Below are 20623 nucleotides of genomic sequence, written 5' to 3'. Positions count from 1 at the left end.
ATTCAACTGAAACATTGGATGCAAGAAAACAGTGGAGTTTCTTTATGTATTAAAAGCATTAAAGACCTAGAATTTGATTTTCAGCTGTCATTTAAATGTGAAGACATGATATTCTTTATCATACAAAGCCTCTGACACTTAGCCAAAGACCTACACTGGGAACAGTTTAGATAAAGTCTTTCAATAAAGAGAATAGATAATAACTCTTGAAAGATGTTGTAAGAAACATACAGTATATTAAAGGTTATTTTATTCTTTGTTAAAATTTATTGTTTTAAGAATTGTTGAGCAAATAAGAGAAACCTTATATAAACTAATATGAAATTGAATGCCTAGAATTATAATACCATATTAATAAAAAAATTAGAAGTCTAGAATGATAACATCATGGGATGTGTTTGAGAAGTGGAATTTAGTCGATGTGTGATGTGCTAAAGTGTTTATTTTTTAAAATAATGGAAAATATAAAAGGAAATAATTATTAAAATTATAAAAATAAGATCAACTTTAAATAAACTAAAAATGGAGGAAAAGATCTAAATATATCAATAACTATAATAAAATGTTAACTGGAGAAAAGAAAACAAGTGAATACAACGTGATTACATTTTTTTGTTAAAAAAAATCTTACAGATGCAATAAGTCTATATAAAGTAGAAAGAAAAGGGAATAATAAATGTTGAATTCAGAATGCTGGTTGCCTGGGGAAATAGATTCATATGCTTGGGTTTGAGGAGGAGGATACTATCAATTTTTTAGTCTTTGTTTTGACAGTGAGTTTGCTTATTACATTTTTAAAAATTACTAATTATCTAAATACAGCTTTCATATTATCTAACTATAGTTTACAATATAAATCAGTAGTATAGTATTCATTATTGCTAATTTAATATTTATAAATTTTGACATGTTATAATATATAATATTTTATTTTTGTGAATATGAAAATATATAAAAGGGCTTTCAGAGGTTTAATCCTGCCCTCAAGCTTTATTACCTTATTTATGCATCAACCTTAAGATCAAAGGCTTTCTACTCCAAATTCTTTTACCACAAGAATTCTAGACAAACCTAAACACTGCTCCTGAAGTGGAAGAAAATGCTTATATAAAACAGATGTATTTTCCAGTTCAGAGCTTCCTTATATTAAAGCCCCTGTTTAATTAATTTCACACAATATTATCTGGTTGACTTATTCCCTCTCTCTAAGCATCTCTGGGGATATCTGAAATATTGTACAGATGCTCTTACAGAGAATTACATTACTGAGTGTCATTAGCATAAATCAACATTCAACATTAGTTCAGCAGCTGGAGCTTGGAGGTGATGAACCCCTCTTTTTTTCACTCTCCTCCAAATCCCAGGCTATGCTGATGGCTTCATGCACTAGATGTTCTGTGTAGTGTGCTTCCCTCCCAGCTGTGGATTCCCTGAAGACTTTGCCTTCCCAAGCCCTCTGGGATCCATAGGCCTCCACATTAGTTTCCACTGCCTTGAACATGTTGGCCTTTTGGGGAGACATTCTTCCAATGTGTCCACAGACTTCATTTTTTAAATCTTTCCATATTATATGGCCATTTATTGGAAATTAAGGAAGAGAGAAGAAAGGAGTTCAGGTGGAGTTTGGGCTATGTATAAAGACCAGAGGCAGAGCAGAAATCTAGGATATCATGCAGAAAAAAAGACTGGATATTTATAGGGTTTCCATAGAAATCAAATGCTAAATAATGCCTGCAAGGTGGACAGAGGACAACCCAAAAATCCCTCAAATGCATGCTAGTGTGAATAGTCATCATTTTATAGGTAATGAGGCACTAATAAAGGAACCACCAGGGCACTTGGGTCAGGATTGGGCTTGAGGAAGACCAGCTCGGTGGCAGAGCAGAAGACATAGCTTATACAACTACCACCTTTTACTCTGGAATTCCTATTCTTTTTGTCCTTTCTGTTCTAATCATCATGTATGTCATAAAGCTCCACAATCTTATTTGGAAAAAGGTGTAAAAAAATTATAATAGTAATTACTCGGTCATTTCAATGTGTCAAATGCTATAATTGCAGTTTCTCACTTGATCCTCATACTAGCTCTGTGAAGTAATACTCTTTACTACCATTCTCATTTTACAGGTCAGGAAAGTGAGGCACAAGAGTTAAGTAACTTGTCAAAGATCACAAAGCAAGTTGAGGAGCTATGTCAGGGCTGTCTAAGAAGAAAGCAAGTGATCACTATGCTTTAGTGCTTTTTATTGAAACATATGGTATATCCTGTAGAACTTAATTGTAATATTCCTATATGAGGTTTTAGGTATTATTAAAGAGCTGCAGATTGAAAGTCAATGAACCCTATGAGATTCAAAGCTTTGCTCTAAGTATTGTCATTGTACAGTACAGAAAGCAGAGAATGTATTTACTTGGTATTCAGCAAACTTTCACTATGGGTATTGCTTCTGTCTACAGTACAAACAAACACTCATTAGTGGTCCATGGTGTGTTGTAGGTGGTGAGCTAAACTCATTTAATACAAAGTTTATTGATGTGATCCTTTCACAAAGACACATCTACTCACTTTTTTCATTTGACTCTTTCCACATGAGTCATTCCATGCAAGCACATCTTTATCGGAATGTTAAACACTGGAGATGTTCTATTAATCTTTTATATTTTGAATGTCACAGATAATAAGTGCAACTATTTGAGATAGCTTAATTTTGTGTCTGACAAATATCAGGTACTAGCTATATAGTATATATGTTACCAGTTCTCAAAACAAAATTTGAGGTAGGTATAATTATCCCCATTTTATAGATAAGGAAACTGATTTCCCTGTTAATAAGTAATAATATCGGAACATATAAATCCAAAAGCTTTTTCCACTGCAATATACCTGGGTCAGGCTTACTCTGCACATTAAAAGTGTGTGGACATCTGTGGATATATAAACAGAAAAAGGAAAAAAAAATTAAAGATAACAAAACTTGAGCAATAGCCTGAGCTTATTGACCCAGCAGGACAGGGTTCTAATAATTTGGCCAAAAAATTTTCCCCAAATTTGCAGCTTAAGATTTCTTCTGTACACAACAGGATGATTGGGTTAGAAGTACACCATTAATGACCATCTGGGTGATTTCTTCATTCGTCAATACATGACCAACTTTCTGCAAGCTAAATACCTCCATCAGACACAATTGGGTAGATGATGGGCAGAAAGAGAAGGTTTCCTTTTACAGGGACAGTTGTAATCTAGGAATAATGGGGGACGTTATAAATAGATGACCTTTGAAAAGATTGTTGCTTTTTTTTTTCTTGTTGGTGGTGCCCATTCAGACGTAAGTATTATCTTGTATATTTAAAATATATGCATGTATACTCCAGCCCAAAATGCAAAGGACCCATTTGAATTTCCTACAAAGTTATAATTATTCCCTGGGCAGTTCCTATATTCCCTGAGATCTGCTACCTGCATGCACACTCACACCCAGTTCCAAACTGCATAGTATAGTAACAGCTTTAAACTTACCAACCAATGGGGCCTAAAAGTATTCCTGCTGTGCATGGTACCTAAATACCCACTGACTCACATAGTTTCCTATTTCCACTATGTTAATCAAAACTCGACCATAGAATTTCTGGTTGTTGGTTCTGTTCCACAGTTCCCTTCCAGACTTGAGGCCATCTGCTTCCCAATTGCTGCTCTTGAACAAGGGCCCTGAGAAAGTTGATGGTTTTTACTCTGAGAGTGCAAACACTGTTCTGTAGAGCTGTAATCACTCTCAGGGATCCTGTTCTGAAGCACACCTTGGGTATTGACTCATATCAGAATGGTTTACTGTGTTCCTTTGGGCCCTGAGTAAAGGAAACCACTTTGGCCCTCTTCTATAGGGAAGAAAATACAGAGTTGGGGGCAGGCCCAGTCACACCCAGCCCGATCCCTATTCTGCAGAGAGAGCCTGAGCTCTATGGATCCAACATGCCTTATTCACGTGAAATACACATTTGTTGCTGTTTCTTTCTTCCCATTCGATTCTTAGTATTTTGTTTTCTCCTTATTTTAAGCCTGTATCACAATTGTTTTTCTTCTTTTATCTCCAACCCATCTTACAAGTAGCTGTCACATTGATCTTCCCAGAATTACTTTACTTTGTTTATGCTGCCCCTTTTACAAAAGACTTCATAAATTTATATTGTCTGAAATATTTATTAAGCCTGGCATAGAATATGCTTCATAATATGATTCTTCCAGTCTTTCCAAACATGCCTTCTCTCTACTTCCTTACTCCTACCATACCTGTTGATCCAACTTGACTTGTTTTTATACTCTGAAAAGTAAAGCAAGTTCATTTCCTACTTTCTTGTACAGACAAGTATAATAATAAAGCCTAAAATAGCATGAGTGTATGGGGAAAACACATCACACTTCCTGCTGATTCATAAGTATTTCAGTTTTATACTCTTGTCTAAACTGTTCTATATTAAGTTATATTTGGTGCAGAGGGAAAGGATGGGCACCAAGTGCAGAATCTTATATTTTTAATTATATTGGTTTCTTATTTTATTTTTCTTTTTATTACATTTATTGGGGTGACATTGTTTAATAAAGTTATACAGTTTTCAGGTGTAAAGTTCTACAATCCAGTCTCCCTCCATCAACATCTACCTACTGCTCCTCTATTCTCCTTCAAATTCTATACCTCCCTTTCCTTCCTACAATCGCCACACTGTTGTCTGTGTCTGTAAATTTTTTTCCTCTGCTTAATCTCTTGAACTTTTTTACCCAGCTTCTCAGCACTCATCCCCAATGAAAGCTGTCAGTCTGTTCTCTGCATCTGTGAGTCTGTCTCTATTTTGCTTATTTGTTTATTTTGTTCATTAGATTCAGTGAAATCATATGGTTTCTGTCTTTCTCTGATTGGATTATTTCAGTTAACGTAATGCTCTCTAGATCCATCCATGCTGTTGCAAAAAGGTAGGAGTTTCTTCTTTCTTATGGCACAGTAGTATTCCATTGTGTATATGTACCACAGCTTTTTTATTAACTCATCTACTGATGGACACTTGGGCTGCATTCAAGTCTTAACTATTATAAATAAAATTTCAAAGAACATAAGAGTGCATACATTGTTTTGAATTAATGTTTTGGGGTTTCTTTGGACATATTCTCAGAAGTGGAATTCTGGCTCATAACATAGTTTCATTTTTAATTTTTTGAGGTAACTCCATACTGCTTTCCATGGTAGCTGCACCAATCTGCATTACCACCAACCGTGCATGAAGGATTCTTTTTCTCCATGTTCTCGTCAACACTTGTTGTTTGTTGATTTATTGATGATAACTATTCTGACAGGTGTGAGGTGATATCTCATTGTGGTTTTAATTTGAATTTCTATGATGATTAGTTACTTTGAGCATCTTTTTGTATGTTTATTGGCCATCTTTATGTCTTCTTTGTGTAAATGTCTCTCAGGTTCTTTGCCCATTTCTGAACTGGATTGTTTGGGGGAGGGGGTTGGTGTTGTGTTTTTAAGTTCCTATAAATTTTGGAAATTAAGCCTTTATCAGATGCATTGGTAAGTTCCTATAAATTTTGGAAATTAAGCCTTTATCAGATGCATTGGTGGTTATGGTCTCTCATTCAGTAGGTTGCCTTTTTATTTTGTGATAGCTTTCTTTGCTGTGCAAAAACTTTTTAGTTTGTTATAGTTTTATCTGTTTATTTTTTACTTCCATTGCTTAAGGTGACATGTAAGAAAAATATTGCTATGAGAGATGTCCAAGATTTTACTGCTTATGTTTTCTTCTAGAATTTTTATGGTTTTGAGTTTAATACTTAAGTCTTTAAACTATTTTGAGTTTATTCTTGCATATGGTGAAAGAAAGTGATCTACCCAAAGCAATTTATAGAGTCAACACAATTCTTATTATGATACCAAGGACATTTTCTTATAACTAGAAAAAAGTATTTCAAACATTTATATGAAACTAAAAAATACCTGTAATAGCAACAGTAATCTTGAGAAAGAAGAACAAACTTGAAGAAATCACATTATGTACTTGATAAACTATACTACAAAGCCATTGTAATTAAAGCATGATTCTGGCATAAAAACAGACATATAGCATAATGGAAGAGAATAGAGCTCAGAAATAAGCCCAGGCATTTATCATGAATTAATATGTATTTATATATTTGACATGGAAGGCAAGAACATACAATGGGGTAAAGATAGTCTCTTCAATAAATGGTGTTGGGAAACCTGGATGAATACATGACTTATTTCATTTTAAAAGATGAAATGATATCAAGGACTAGTTCTAAAATAATAGAATCCTTATAATGAGTCTCATCCAATGCATCACATTACTTTTACTTCATCACTCAACTATTTGTTTTAAGTTTAGCTATTCACACATACATTTGTTCACTCATTCTAATATATTTTTTGACTGCTTACCAAGTGCCAGTTACTGTGCACTGTGCGAGGCACTGGAAACCCAATAGTGAGATAAAGGAACACACCTTTCTTGCACATAGTTTGCAGTCTGCCTTGACACCAAACCAAAGAATAAATGTGATTCCTAAACAATTAACACAAATTCTACACTTCTAACTGCTTCATATAATCTCTATGCTCTTCCTCACATGTCCAAAGATAACATCACTGAGGTTTAGTTTTCCCTGTGTTTTCTTGTATTTGGATCTAGCACATATATATGATTCCATTTCTTCTCCTTTATCATTCTCTTTAAGTCTGATCTTCCTAAATTGTCCTTTTGGTTCCCTTTTAGGAATACCGGTTTAGATTCACCCTATTATCTGTCCTTGATTTACACTATCTCAACTTGTCAGCTTTCCTGTCCTAACTTGTCTCTTAAGACTTAACTCATAATTCAAGTCAAAAGGAAATGTTGCCCAGAAATAGATAGCCAGTTGAAGATAGAATACAGACTAAGCCTTGACTTCCCGATTTCTCATCCAGTGCTTTTTAAATCATCCTCTGCTTCTCCAAAATGGAAGAAAATTCTCTGCTTCTCCAAAATGGAAGAAAAGAATAATTTTAAATTAGGTAACACAGGGTACACCAGCAGTCTTATCAAAAGGATTTCACCAAACTAACATAAAACACATCTGCCTTACTCTCTTGCAAGTACTTTTATAAACTGTCTTTTTATCTCTAAACCTTCTCTCGGGCTCCAGGCTGACATCAGGTCCTTCAATATTTACCTGACAAATTATGACCTTTCCTAACCTCTGTGTTATTTAATTTAAAATCTTCTTTAAAAATACATCAAAATATATTTTTGGAGAAATGGGGGTGGAAAGAGATTTTGCATGGAATATGGAGTCAGGCACAATAAAAAAGAAAATACATCAAAATAAAATTCTGACAGTAAACTCTGGTAAGACAGGTTCTGAAGAGAATTTTGTGTTACAAAGTTAATCTCTTGCCTCTACACATAAGTCTTTATTGTTTGTTGGTCTACTCTTTGGTCTGTACCACTGTGATGTTAAATGAAGTGTACCGTGTCACTAACTGTACTGACAGTCACTTGGCTATACCAGTTCTGAATGTCATGGGCAAAAATCGACTCTCCTGACTATAAGAATATTACTCACTAGGACCTGGGGAGCTCTTTGCTGATGCTGGTTGTACTGGTGTTATAAGTCAAGGCGAGCTCCATACGAGTAGGTCATGTACAGTTTATATCTTTTTCAACCCCAATTATTATAATGAATGAACTGATGTAAATCTGTGTTGCAGTCTTTCTGAAGCTTACAAGTTTACATGTTAATGAATCTGCTTAAGAAAATAAATAACCCCAGAAAAAATCTAGAAAGCCTGACTGTACAGTGCTACCAGTAGGTGAACAGTGGTCTCATGAAGGTGCTTCTGGTGGTCTGGCAGATTCTTCAACTTAAAGCTTACTGAGTAGAGTATACTGTGCAGAACCTCCTAGTCTTGGTGGGAAGTACCATCCATTAGCTTCATGCTTCATTAGAAGTGTCTCCTATGCTTCTTGCTTTGCTTTATTAACCCACGTTCTTTACATAGGACATATAATGCAATTTCTGTAGGCAGGTCTTGTTCTAGTTTCCAATAGTCAAAACCTTTAAATCCCTCTGCTGGTTAAACATGTCTCAAAAAACCTCTCCCCCCAAATAATTTAAATAACTTTTTTTTTATTCAGAGAAAGAGAGATAGTCAGAGAAAGGGATAGATAGGGACAGACAGACAGGAATGGAGAGAGATGAGAAGCATCAATCATCAGTTTTTTGTTGCGACACCTTAGTTGTTCATTTATTGCTTTCTCATATGTGCCTTGACCACAGGCCCTCCGCAGATTGAGTAACCCTCACTCGAGCCAGCAACTTTGGGTCCAAGTTGGTGAGCTTTTGCTCAAACCAGATGAACCCACACTCAAGCTGGAGACCTCGGGGTCTCAAACCTAGGTCCTTCCGCATCCCAGTCCAATGCTTTATCCACTGCACCACCACCTGGTCAGGCTAAATAACCTTTTGAAGACAAGTAAGAGATAAAAGTAAAGCTAATAAGCTGTTCCTTGATGTGTAACAACTATTTTCTCCCTCATCGTGGCCAGATTAGATATGTTTCTTGGAATTTTCTTATCTTAGTTTTCTGGCTGAGAAATTTTATCCAACACTTGTTTAATTTTTATGTGAAGCCCATAATTCTGTGTAGTGGAAGAATAATATCACTAAACCAATAATGCCACATACATTTACAGAGAGAAGTGTAATGACTTGATCCAGAGTTAAGAGTTGGTAAATGAAATAAAGGAATTGGTGATGTCGAATCTTCAGGAGCAGAATGAAGAGGCACAATGATTTCCAGACAAGAGACTACAGATAGGCGCTGACCATTGAGTAGCACTGTGAACTGATTGTAAAATCCTAACTGCATTCTCTCAAAATTGCATAGAATTGGTAACTTCTATGTTATGCTTTTAGAGACTGCTTGAAGTAGTATTTTTCTGGACTATAAATTGTTTAGCCTACATTTCAAGCCTGACTTAAATTTGTGATAGAAAATGTAAGTCCTTGTTTCATAAGTAATCTTTTAAGTTTTCTGAAACAGAGAGGTCTTGAATTTTTTTCACAGAAAAAGGAATAATTAAAAGTATAATTTTGTTCTTTGAAAATAAGCTACCATAATTAGAGATTTGGGTCAAAATAACCCTGAATTTAATGTTGAGATATATTTTATAGGATATATCTTTCAATGTAATATTATAAATTAATATGCATGTGTATATATAGCCACTTATTTATATCAGTCTGAATTTCAAGAGGTATAATGCAGTAGTTTCATGTGCTAATGGCTGTATAATTGTAAATATTGTAGAAAAATGAAGAAAATTTTCTAACTTACAGGCTTAAACATATCATTAGTGACTGCTTATTGTCTAAACAAAAATATGTTTAAAATTAGAATAAATTATTCTTTATGGGAGACAGGAAGATATTAATGGATAGGATATAAATTCAGAATCAGTCTTATCAGTATTCAAGTTTCAGCTTTATGACTTTTGAAATTTGTAATCTTGTTTTAAGTCAATTTCTGTGAGAAATAAACTCTGATATTTTTTAAAAAAATTTATTTTAGTAAGAGGAGGAGAGGCAGAGAGACAGACTCTTACATTTGCCCCAATTGGGATCTAGCCAGCAAGCCCACTAGGGGGTGATGCTCTGCCCATCGGAGGCCATTGCTCTGTTGCAACCAGAGACACTTTTTTTTAGTGCCCAAGGCAGAGGCCATGGATCCATCCTCAGTGCTACAGGCCAACTCCCTTGAGCCAAACTAACCATGACTGCAGGAGGGCAAGAGAGAGGGGATGTGGAGAAGCTGATGCTTGTTTCTTCTGTGTGCCCTGATCAGGACTTGAACCCAGGACAGCTACACGGTGTGCCAATGCTCTACCACTGACCCAACCTGCCAGGGAGACTGACTTTTTTTATTCAAGATGTTTGTTGAGGTGTGTACTTGAGACCAATATTTTTATAGATTCCCAAATAGAGAAAAGAGGGTCTGGCCTTTGTTCCCCTATATTAATCGGTCATTGAGTCTGAGCTATCTATGTGAGGGGCACATACTTCTGGTTAAGGCAGTTCTCTTTGATGAAAAGAGAAAAATTTAGTCATCAGTGAGCCATCAGAAGTCAAATAGAGCATTTTGTTTGCATTATGGAAAAAAGGAAAGGAGAAGAATAAGAAAAGAAAATTGGGTAAATAAATTACTTCACTGGGTCTCATTTTACTTTTTTATAAAATTAAAGTGGAAATACTTAATTTAACAGAGTTAGAAGATTTGATTAAAAGTCTAAAGTCCTCAGACTGAAAAAGATTGACTTGGATTTTATCTGCTGTTTGTTTCCTTTCTGAAATAGTATATTTTTGGGTGTCCATTTTTTTCTTTCACACATTTAAAAACTTGTTTTATATGTACCAAGAGAAAAGAAAAAAGAAAAAGAAAGAACACTAGCTATAAGCATTTTGTGCGTTTAGTGTTCATTTATCATGTGGGACGAGCTTTCTCCTCAACTTATTAAAAGAAGATAACTACTACTTTATTTGGTATCTATTCTTTTAGATATTTTTCTGTGCAAAATCATGTAGTACATTTAAATAAAAGTACCTCTATTTTTACAAAAGCAGGGTCATATTGTGCATATTATTTCACAGCAGGCTGTTTTAAGTTAATGTATTTCATGGCTATTTTTCCAGGACACAATATAAACACAGGATTTTTAACTGATGTATCCTATCGCAATCTATTGTACCATAAAATATTTGGAGGATTTTTGAGCTACATCTACAGGTTTTCACTATTTAAAATAATGCAACAATCAATGCTCTTATACTTCTAGCATAAATCCTAGAAGTAAGACTCTTGGGTCAGAGGGCATGAAGAATTTTAATCTTAATGAATAATGCCAAATTACATCAAACTTCACTCTGAACAAAAGTGTTATTCCATTTTCAGGGGTAATGGTAGAAATTTTATTATTAGAAACAAGGGTCACACCATGTGTCCATCTGCCAAGAAGCAGACTACACTGTATAAGGACTGAAAAAAAAAACTCTGGTTTTAGAAAAAAAAAGATTGTGGTTCAATGAACTCACCAAATGTGCACTAGTGCAAGGGAATTAAAATAGAGGCCTTTGACAATGAACTTATAAACAGATTTTTAAGTCTGACAGATCTGGGTTTAAACCTTAATTCTATTATTTACTAGCTGTGTGATATTAGATAAAATGCTCAATTTTTCTGAGTTTATACAATTGAGATAATAATATTACTTACCTTGTATGGCGGTTTACAGGTCAAAAGAAAAACATAAAAAATTCACATGTACCTGTATGCAATATGCACACATGTCATATACATGTCATCCTGATTGTGTTGTATATGTCATGTAGCAAATATGGCCTATCATTATGATTATGCTTCTTTAGTATACATATCTGAGATCCCAACAAGATGTTTTATTTCAATGTTTTTCTCTGATCTCCTCATTCCTTAAAGAGAACAATGGTTAGAAAACATTGGTTGGGTAAATACTGCATTATCCTAATTACAATTTCCCTGAGAAAAGTGGCTTGTTGTTTGAATATTCAGCATCATAATTACAATTTCCATAAGGAATGTAGAACAGTTATTATAAACAAGACAATAATCGCTTGGTCCTAAAGGGAGAACAGATTATTGGTGGAGCAGGAGGAAGAAGCAAGAGCTTGTGTTACAATCAGCATTCAAGAGTAGAAACATAGAACCTGAGAATCAATTATAACAGCCTCTGAAAGTACTCTTCTCTGAATCTATTGAAAAATCTTATAATGATGGAAACATCCATGTGTTGCTTAAGTGCTCTCTATATAATTTTTCCTTATATATAATTTATTTTTATCATTTTTATTAATCATCCTGATTCATTGTCATTCACAATAGCTGTGCCCCTGAGATTTTTTTTTTTTTTTTTTTTTTCTGAAGCTGGAAATGGGAGAGACAGTCAGACAGACTCCCGCATGCGCCCGACCGGGATCCACCCGGCACGCCCACCATGGGGCGATGCTCTGCCCACCAGGGGGCGATGCTCTGCCCATCCTGGGCGTCGCCATGTTGCGACCAGAGCCACTCTAGCGCCTGAGGCAGAGGCCACAGAGCCATCCCCAGCGCCCGGGCCATCTTTGCTCCAATGGAGCCTTGGCTGCGGGAGGGGAAGAGAGAGACAGAGAGGAAAGCGCGGCGGAGGTGTGGAGAAGCAAATGGGCGCTTCTCCTGTGTGCCCTGGCCAGGAATCGAACCCGGGTCCTCCGCACGCTAGGCCGATGCTCTACCGCTGAGCCAACCGGCCAGGGCCGCCCCTGAGAAATTTGAAAAGGCAAAATATCACAAAATACAAAAAGCACAAACTATTTTAATAACAGTTTAGTGGGAGAACTTTCATCAGGGTATTTTTCTCTCCACAGTTAAATGTCTTCTTTGTCAAAGGAAATGGGTAAAAGATTTTTTTCTGAATGTTCTTTTAACTGTGTTGCCTTAATTGGCTTTCACTTAAATTTTCTTTTTCTTTCTGTCTTTTTAATTTTTTTTTTTAGGTAAGATGAGCAAAACAGAATGCAGTTTTCAAGGTTGGTACTTTTTATGATGTTTTAAAGTCTCTCATTAGTATGAAACAAAGTGTGAAAGAAGCAGACAAAATATGTCCTTAGCTTTTCACAGACAGTGATTAGAGGACATTACATTTTTATTTTTCTCACTCATGAATGGAAAAGTACAACATAGACTGTAACAGAATGAAATATAGCAATCAAATATAATTTCCCATTTAATTCTTGGCAAAACTGTGAAGTTGGGAATATTCAGTATTTTTCCACTCTACCCATCATCCATTCTTCATCCAACCGATCCTCCATTCATATGTTTTCAGTTCATATTTATTGTGCACATACTGTATGCAAGTTCCTGTTGTCTGATTTTCCTCTAGTCAGGCATTTATTGCCTGGGCTTCACCGTACTCCTCATTCCACAACTATTTCCAACCCTTCTTGCTGTCTCTGACAATAAACCTTCATCAATCATCACAGGTCTTCAATTTTACGTGCTGTGTTTGAAAAATGAGCTGTGTTTCCACACATTGCTTGGCTGATACATGTTCAGATATGCCTACTCCCGAATAATTGAGGCAAAGAGAAAGCCATCAATATGAGAAGAAGAGGATTTCTCTATATATAATGAACTGTGTCATGTCTTCCACTGTTGTGTGAAAAATATCACTATTTAAAAATTACTAGCACATAGTTTAGTAGTGTATCTATATATAGTAATCTATATATCAGTTATCCTTCTTCAAAATTCTAGCATACAAATCATCTTTCCCTGTACCTTTTAAGCAATCTTAAGATTTTTTGGATCAAGAACAGATTTGTTACCCTGGCCAGTTGGCTCAGTGGTACAGCATCAGCCCAGCTTGTGGATGTCCCGGATTCTATTCCCGGCCAGGGCACACAGGAGAAGCAACAATCTGCTTCTCTACCCTTCCTTCTCTCCTTTCTCTCTATCTCTCTCTTCTCCTCCTGCAGCCAAGGTTCCACTGGAGCAAAGTTGGCGTGGGCGCTGTGGATTGCTCCATGACCTCTGCCTCAGATGCTAGAATGGCTCACGTTGCAACTGAGAAACACCCTAGATAGGCAGAGCATCCCCCCTATTGGGCATGCCAGGTGAATCCTGGTTGGGCTCATGCAGGAGTCTGTCTCTTGGCCTCCCTGCTTCTCACTTCAGAAAAATAAAAAAAAAAATTAAAAAAATAAAAGAACAGATTTGTTAATATTATAAATTTTAAAACAAGAAAAACATTCCAGACACACAGGAAATGGCTCTTTGTAAGAATGTCAGTGGTGGACCCAAACAGTCTTCATGAAGGCCAATAAAGGTAAATTAATAGTAGAGTACTTCTTATACTAACTTTAGGTGGATAAATATTGTTTTAATTGCAGAAGAGGGCTGTTTAATTGTTCTGTTTTAATATCAATATTATAAAAAGGCCTTCTCAGTTTTCTTACTATCTTTGATTTTCCCTAACACATTAAGAAAAATAAAATCTTAAAGTCCTCAACAGGAAATTCTGCTACCAGAGGTTTTTTTTCTTTTTTTTTTTTATAAATATAATTGTCATAATTGAGAAGGGACTCTAATATCTGTCTGTCAATTTATATTAATTTAACTAATGTAATCTAAAATAGTCCAAATTATCTCAGTCATCAATTGGCCTAATTATAATACTTATGGGGAGGCAGTGAGTAGTGAGTGGTTGAGCAATTGGGCTCTAGAATCAGATTAATAGAATTTGAATCTTAATTTGTGTACTGGGCCAGTTTATTAATATCTCCAACCCTTGATCTCCTCATTTATAAAAGGAGAGGAAGAAGAAGATTTGCCTTGTGAAGGTATTGGGGAGAAAATGAGATGGTGTACTTACAAATTACTTTGGCATATTATGGAAATGCAATAAATGATAGTTGTCATTTTTACTAGTTTGTTATTATTACTGTTATTGTAATGCATTGTTTTTGGAAGCAGGTAACATTTTCTCTTCTCTGAAATAAACTTCTCTCATGGACTTGAACATTAATATTTTACCATCAGCAAGATAGTCATTGTACAATAAAATTTTGTTCCGTGTGAGAATATAGATAACCTACATCTATCAAATTGTCTATCAAATTGTGACACTGTGTTATAGAAAACTATATCTGCTTTTTCTGAATATAACATGTTGATTAATATCACCAAGATGAGGGAAATAAGTGGTTTGAATGATTGCTAAGAAGAGTAAAAACAAATCAGCAGCATTAAGGAGTCAGTGGACAGAGATGTTTGATAACTTTCAAATCTCACTCAGTCAGAAACTAGCATTTTTTGTGCCTTTGTGTGCAGAGAACCCTTTTATTTATGGTAATGTGAGGACCATCTGGGAAAGATGAGGCTGCAGACAGGTGGCAGAGAGGAAACCTTCAGGAAAGGGAGGAAGTCATTCTCCCATGGCAACAGAAGTGGTAGAAAGTCTGAATGGCAGGGTGGGAGACAGTATAAAGGGACAGACTAGAGTTCCTTCCTCTTAGAGATATCTATATCATGTTGTTCATGTAGATTGTCTAGGTGTATCACAGTAGATGAGAAAAGACAGTCCTCCCTCAATGGAGACTGGCCAGTGACCTCAGGTCATCAATATGCTTAAGACATCCAATAACAGCCTCTTGGTGCTGGAGCTCATAGTAAGCCCAAAGGCAGGAGATTTGAATTAAAATATCCCATACTATCTGACTTTCTTGAGTGAGGCAACAGACATTCCAAAGCCCACTAGAGTGATGACATAAGGAAGGGAGATTTTCCTTCATCACATACAAGTCTCTGGACTCATTTTGACATATGTCCTGGCAAGTATGTATCCATGCCAAGCTTAGACTTTCTATAGGGGAGGAGCCCTCTCTGATGTAATGAAGAAAGTGACGCTTGAAAATTGACGTTATAGGAATTACCAGGTACCTCATAATCTTAATACAACAGAATAATACCAAAACTTCTTAATCTGGCTTCTGAGATAGCAAGATTCAAACTGAATTTATATTTAAACACACCTGGATGAAGGAACTTGCCACTCTGCAGTGACAGGGCCTCAGCTATTAAAGTCTAAAACATCACTGGATTAAAATGGGATTATGATCTCCACACTGGATTCTACAGATAAATTGTAAAGCTTAATTATCTGCTATCCTGTAAACGTACAGTGGTTAAGGAGAAATAAAAAGAAATAGATACCGTTGATGGCTCCAGACCCACCTCCAAGAAATACTTAAATATTTAATTAAAGCAGCAAACTATAGAACTCCCGTGGGATGCTCAGGTTATTCCTACAATGTCCCCTGAATATTCTGCATACGTGTGTGTGTGTGTGTGTGTGTGTACTCTATATAGATATTTTTGATGGCTTGTGTTAGCCATTGTAGGTATACTCAGGCCCTTCTCATGAAAGAGTATAACAGTTCCAGATTTTCTATATTTAAAAAGTACTTCAACTATTATTCATTTTAGTTTTTTTTCTTCAAATCATGAAAGGCAAACCCACAGATATTAAGCAAACTACCCAAAGCCACTGAGTTCACTAGAGACATTATGGGGACCACAGTCAAATTGCTTTACTTCCGCCTTGCCTTGGGCCATCTCAGACACAGAAGGGCTTTTACTGGGATGGAAACTTTCTGAAACACTGCATTCTATATCATCCTGTTTCATAATTTGTTACTTTTCTCTTCTGTTGTTCAGCATTTCTTAAATGTTCTTACCTTCCAGACTAGATCATGAGTTCCATATGGAAAGAGCTCATGGCTACTATCTCTTTGAATTTTTACTATATTTATAAGGTTCCAAATAAATATTGTGCAGTTTGTTTTGAGTATAAACCCTGTGGAGAAACTGAACCACTATCTCCCTTCCAACTTTTTGAGTTGGTTGTTTTGTTTTTGTTTGCTGATTCTGCTTCAAAGTTAGAGAAATAATATAAATAAACTCGTTGAAATAGGGTATTGCATGTCTATATATATTTTAGAATATCACTGAGGAAGAGGTAGTCAAAAACAAACATTTGAGCAATTTCATTAGCTTGAATTACATGGGCTTAATGACTTACAAGCTAAACTATTAGAGGAACTGGTGAGAAAAGAGAATGCCTATTGAAAATATGAATGTATCTTTGGGCAGATATCAGAGGGCCCAGAGGCTAAATATTGGAATAAATGGACACATTATTTTTAAACACAGAAGAAAGATTACAAATAAGAAAACTAATTTTCTTCTTATTACAGATGCTAAATCTAATTTCCTTTAGTCCTTCTTGTGTATTTGAAAATAAGGTGTACCTCTTATTTCTCTGTCAGAGCTTTTTAATATTTTCACAGTGGGAGAATTGTGTTTAGATTTGAGTACCACAAACTGAGAAGACTATCAACAACCTCTTTTGCCTTGCTTCTGTATACAGCATCACACACAGAAGCACAGATTAGCTAATTACTAATTAAAAGGAGATGCCAATATTCATTTCACTCTTTCAAAGATCGTTTTGATATATTCTTCAGGATTTTCAATGAGAAAAATTTAAAAATGAAGGCAGATTTTGGAAATGTTAGTATATCTTATCCCAGGCATATATATTCTGTATCAGTGTGTGTGTGCATGTGTGTGTACATGTGTGTACATGTATATGTGTGTACATGTACAGCATTGAGGATAGTGATGAACTCAAAGTTAAGCTATTGGTAGAAGATTTGGGTAGAAGCAGCATACACAGTGAACGAGCAATGGACTCACTTCTAGTTGAAACAGGTGAATAGTATTAGTGCATTATTACTATGTTATTATATCAATACCTGGTGTTTTTGCAGCTATATTGTCTTAATAAAAATAAACGCTAAATTCAAATGTATTTTTAGTATAAATAATTTTGTAATCTACTCGTCTTGCCACATTGGGAAAATAATTCATTCTTTTGTTATCTTTTTTTTCTGGTTTATTTATTTGTTGGGTTTTATTTGTATTTTCCTCATAAAGAAGCTATTTTCAGTGAATGATCCCAGCCTAATGTCTGATGCAAAGCAGTGAGTCCTCCGGCATTCCTTTCCATTTTTCTCTATAAGGAGGTGAGAACTGTTTTCAAATATCTGAAGGTATCTCATGTGGAAGGGAGATGTAATTAAGGCTATGGTTCCATGTGAGAACAGAAGCCAGAGGCTCAAGGAAATATATCCAGCTCAATATAAGGAGGAACTTTATTGTAAAACATATCTATCCCAAGGCACAGGCAACTCAAGAGTTTCTTCACAGTAGTCTTGCAAACATAGGCTGAGGACCATATAACAAGGGTCAAATATAGAGAAATTGCTGGCTGTGGCAGGTCAACCAGGTCATGACCAGGTTCTTCCTTCCTATAGGCTGTGTGATGCTATCTCCTCTTTCTACTCCAGATATGCCAAGACCACCAGGGAAGGAGACTGTAGCCATTACTGTACTAACTTCAGAGATTAGCAACAGATTTTACTAGCTTTAAGCAGTAAGAAAAATGTAAAAATAGAATTATAACAGTCTGTTCCAAATTTGACCATAAAGACAATATTGTGAAAAAAATCAAAGACCTCAGAAGCAGAAAGGGTAACATTCTAACATCTTATTTGAAAATAGTACAGCTCTCCTGGAGGACTGACTCCGGGCTCACTTTTACTATGAACCCCATGCTTTCCTAGTCAAACACAAGCATTGTGACTCTGACTTGAATATACTGTCTGCTCAGGAATACCCCTTCTTTCTGTATTCCCTCTAAAATAGTCTCAAATTGGTGCATTTCCCATAGGAAAAAGAAGAAGGAAGAAACAAAAAACGACTCATGACAAGTGGGAATTTTTTGCTTCCTAGCTCCTGTCCCTATTCTTTAACTCTGAGAAGGAAGGTTAAACCACACAGGTGGAGAAACCCTAAACACTTTCACTTCTGGTCTTCACATAGTCTCCCTCTGCTCCTCAGTTGAACTTTCTCCAAGTCTTTCAACTGCTCTCTTCTCCCCACCTGCTACCTCTGTATTTAATCCTCACCCAGGCCAGTGACAGGCCATTTTAGAACACGAGTATGGCTCCCAGGTATGGTTTTCTAAGGCGTTCCGATTTTCCTCTGGTCACGGCCCATACATTCTGTTTGAAGGAAGAAACTGCCTTTGCAGCCCAGGCTGAATACTGATCTTTTAGCCAGAATTCTACTGACAATCCCATACCTGGGCAATTAATTTTAGTTATTAATTCCAGTGAAGTTTTTACATTCTGATCCCAGGGACACTTTTAATCTCCAGTCTGGATCTTCCCCAACCAAGCTCTCCTTTTTTCAGCTACATTAAGCTCTTCAGATTCCTTTTTTAAAGACTATCCCTACCCTTCAACTCCTCTCTGCACACACCGATGACTTGAACTCAAATATTTCTTCCTCCCTGTAAAATTTTCTCACATTCCCCTCCTCAAATTATGGACAGAAATCCCTTTCTCCTCCCAAGACATCCGGCTTATCCTCCTGTCATAACCCTGAACGTGTTTGGTTATAATTTACATCTTTGTGAGTTTATCTTCCCTACTTGTTTTCTCAAATAAATGTATGTTATTCTTTTTGGTGTTCAAGTACCTAGCATTGTGTTTGAATCATAGCAAGAACCCAATAAATGTTGTTTAAATTAATAAAATAAATAAATAAATGAATGAGAATATATACTGTACCTTACATCATTTAAACAATGGATCTAAAGGATTAGTCATTAAATAGAGAAAACTTCAGTAGGCATCTTGAACATCCGTACAATTGTAACATAAAATATTTACTTAAGAGGGAAAAAGATAGTCTCTTTCTTGTGGAAATATAAAAGAATTTTTGTTCCAAGGAAAATTACAATGAAAATAAAATAACTGTCTACAGTACGAGAGACTAAGTGTATATCTTCGAGGACATTCTCTTGTCTTTTTATATTACAAGACTGAGCAGGGTCGAAACCAAGCAGCTAGTGTGATGATGTTGCCAGACAGCTAATAAAGAGTTAGAATAGAGAGTGGTAGAAAATGGCAGGTGCGTTGGCAGATTTCAGATCTAAGACATTAAACAGAACAAAGTGACGCTGTTTTCTGAGGACCACCAAAAGTGCTTGATGTCGGCTTCAGCAGCATGGTGCCATTTTGACTGCGGTTTTCATCTTACCTTGTATTCCAGTTAGAAAGCAATACAGAGGAAAAAATAAAGCAAACAGCAGTAGCTGGTACTCAGAACAGACAGCAGCTTAAACAGACCAAATTCTTAACAAAAAGCAAAGAAAACTTATTTCTAGTCAATCACTTACAACATATGTTTTGCTCTCAGAGAATAAGACATCTAATCACGTAAAACATCTCAAAGTCATCTTCAGAGAGAGTCTGCATTTTAGAGCTTACATTATAGTTCAGTCTCCTGGGGATCTAGAATTGCTACTATTTTAAAACAAAAAAGGAGTGGATGGCATTGCTCCTGGTGACTCATATGACCACCAGGGATCATAGCCGTCTTTGTTTACCCAAAGAGCAAATACAGAAGTTACGTTACATTTTTATACCTAATGAACATAATTAGAGCAAACATTTCCTTTTTTTGAGCTTTCTTGACCAAAAAGACAACTTCAGAAACATTTCCTATTTGAAAACAAAGGCTTTGCTAGGAACACAGTGTACATCCAGGCTATAAGAGAAACACAAAGCAGAGCTTTTATCATAGAGAACAGTCTGGGTTTGGAAAGAAAGAAAAGAAAGAAACAGTTCTTAGTACTTACTAAGTGCTGATTATGTTGCCAATGACTTTGCAAAGACTATATTATCGTATATATTTGTCTAATATAAATAATAGTTTAATAAAATATTCATATGTATAGCATAAAATAGTATTATAGATAAAACTGAACCTATATATATATATAAGGCATTAATATCTCTAGAAGAGTTTTCAGTTTATACTAAAAAAACTCAAACAGCACGTCACATAATGTTGAAATTACTTTCAGATCT

The 20623-nt window shown here is 35.7% G+C and overlaps 1 protein-coding gene across 1 annotated transcript in view; it reads left to right on the top strand.

Moving 5' to 3' along the window:
• LINGO2 (leucine rich repeat and Ig domain containing 2) overlaps positions 1-20623 on the top strand; it is a 1440550-nt gene that overhangs the window by 962766 nt on the left and 457161 nt on the right. Inside the window, exon 5 of the mRNA XM_066257388.1 lies at positions 12614-12646. The gene's annotated coding sequence lies outside the window, so the exon portion shown is untranslated. The remainder of the gene's footprint in view (positions 1-12613; positions 12647-20623) is intronic.

Source organism: Saccopteryx bilineata, chromosome 2 (genome assembly GCF_036850765.1).
Source record: "Saccopteryx bilineata isolate mSacBil1 chromosome 2, mSacBil1_pri_phased_curated, whole genome shotgun sequence".
In the NCBI taxonomy this organism is placed as follows: domain Eukaryota; kingdom Metazoa; phylum Chordata; class Mammalia; order Chiroptera; family Emballonuridae; genus Saccopteryx; species Saccopteryx bilineata.
The sequence above is the reverse complement of the archived record's forward strand: the minus strand, read 5'-3'. Positions and strand labels throughout refer to the sequence as shown.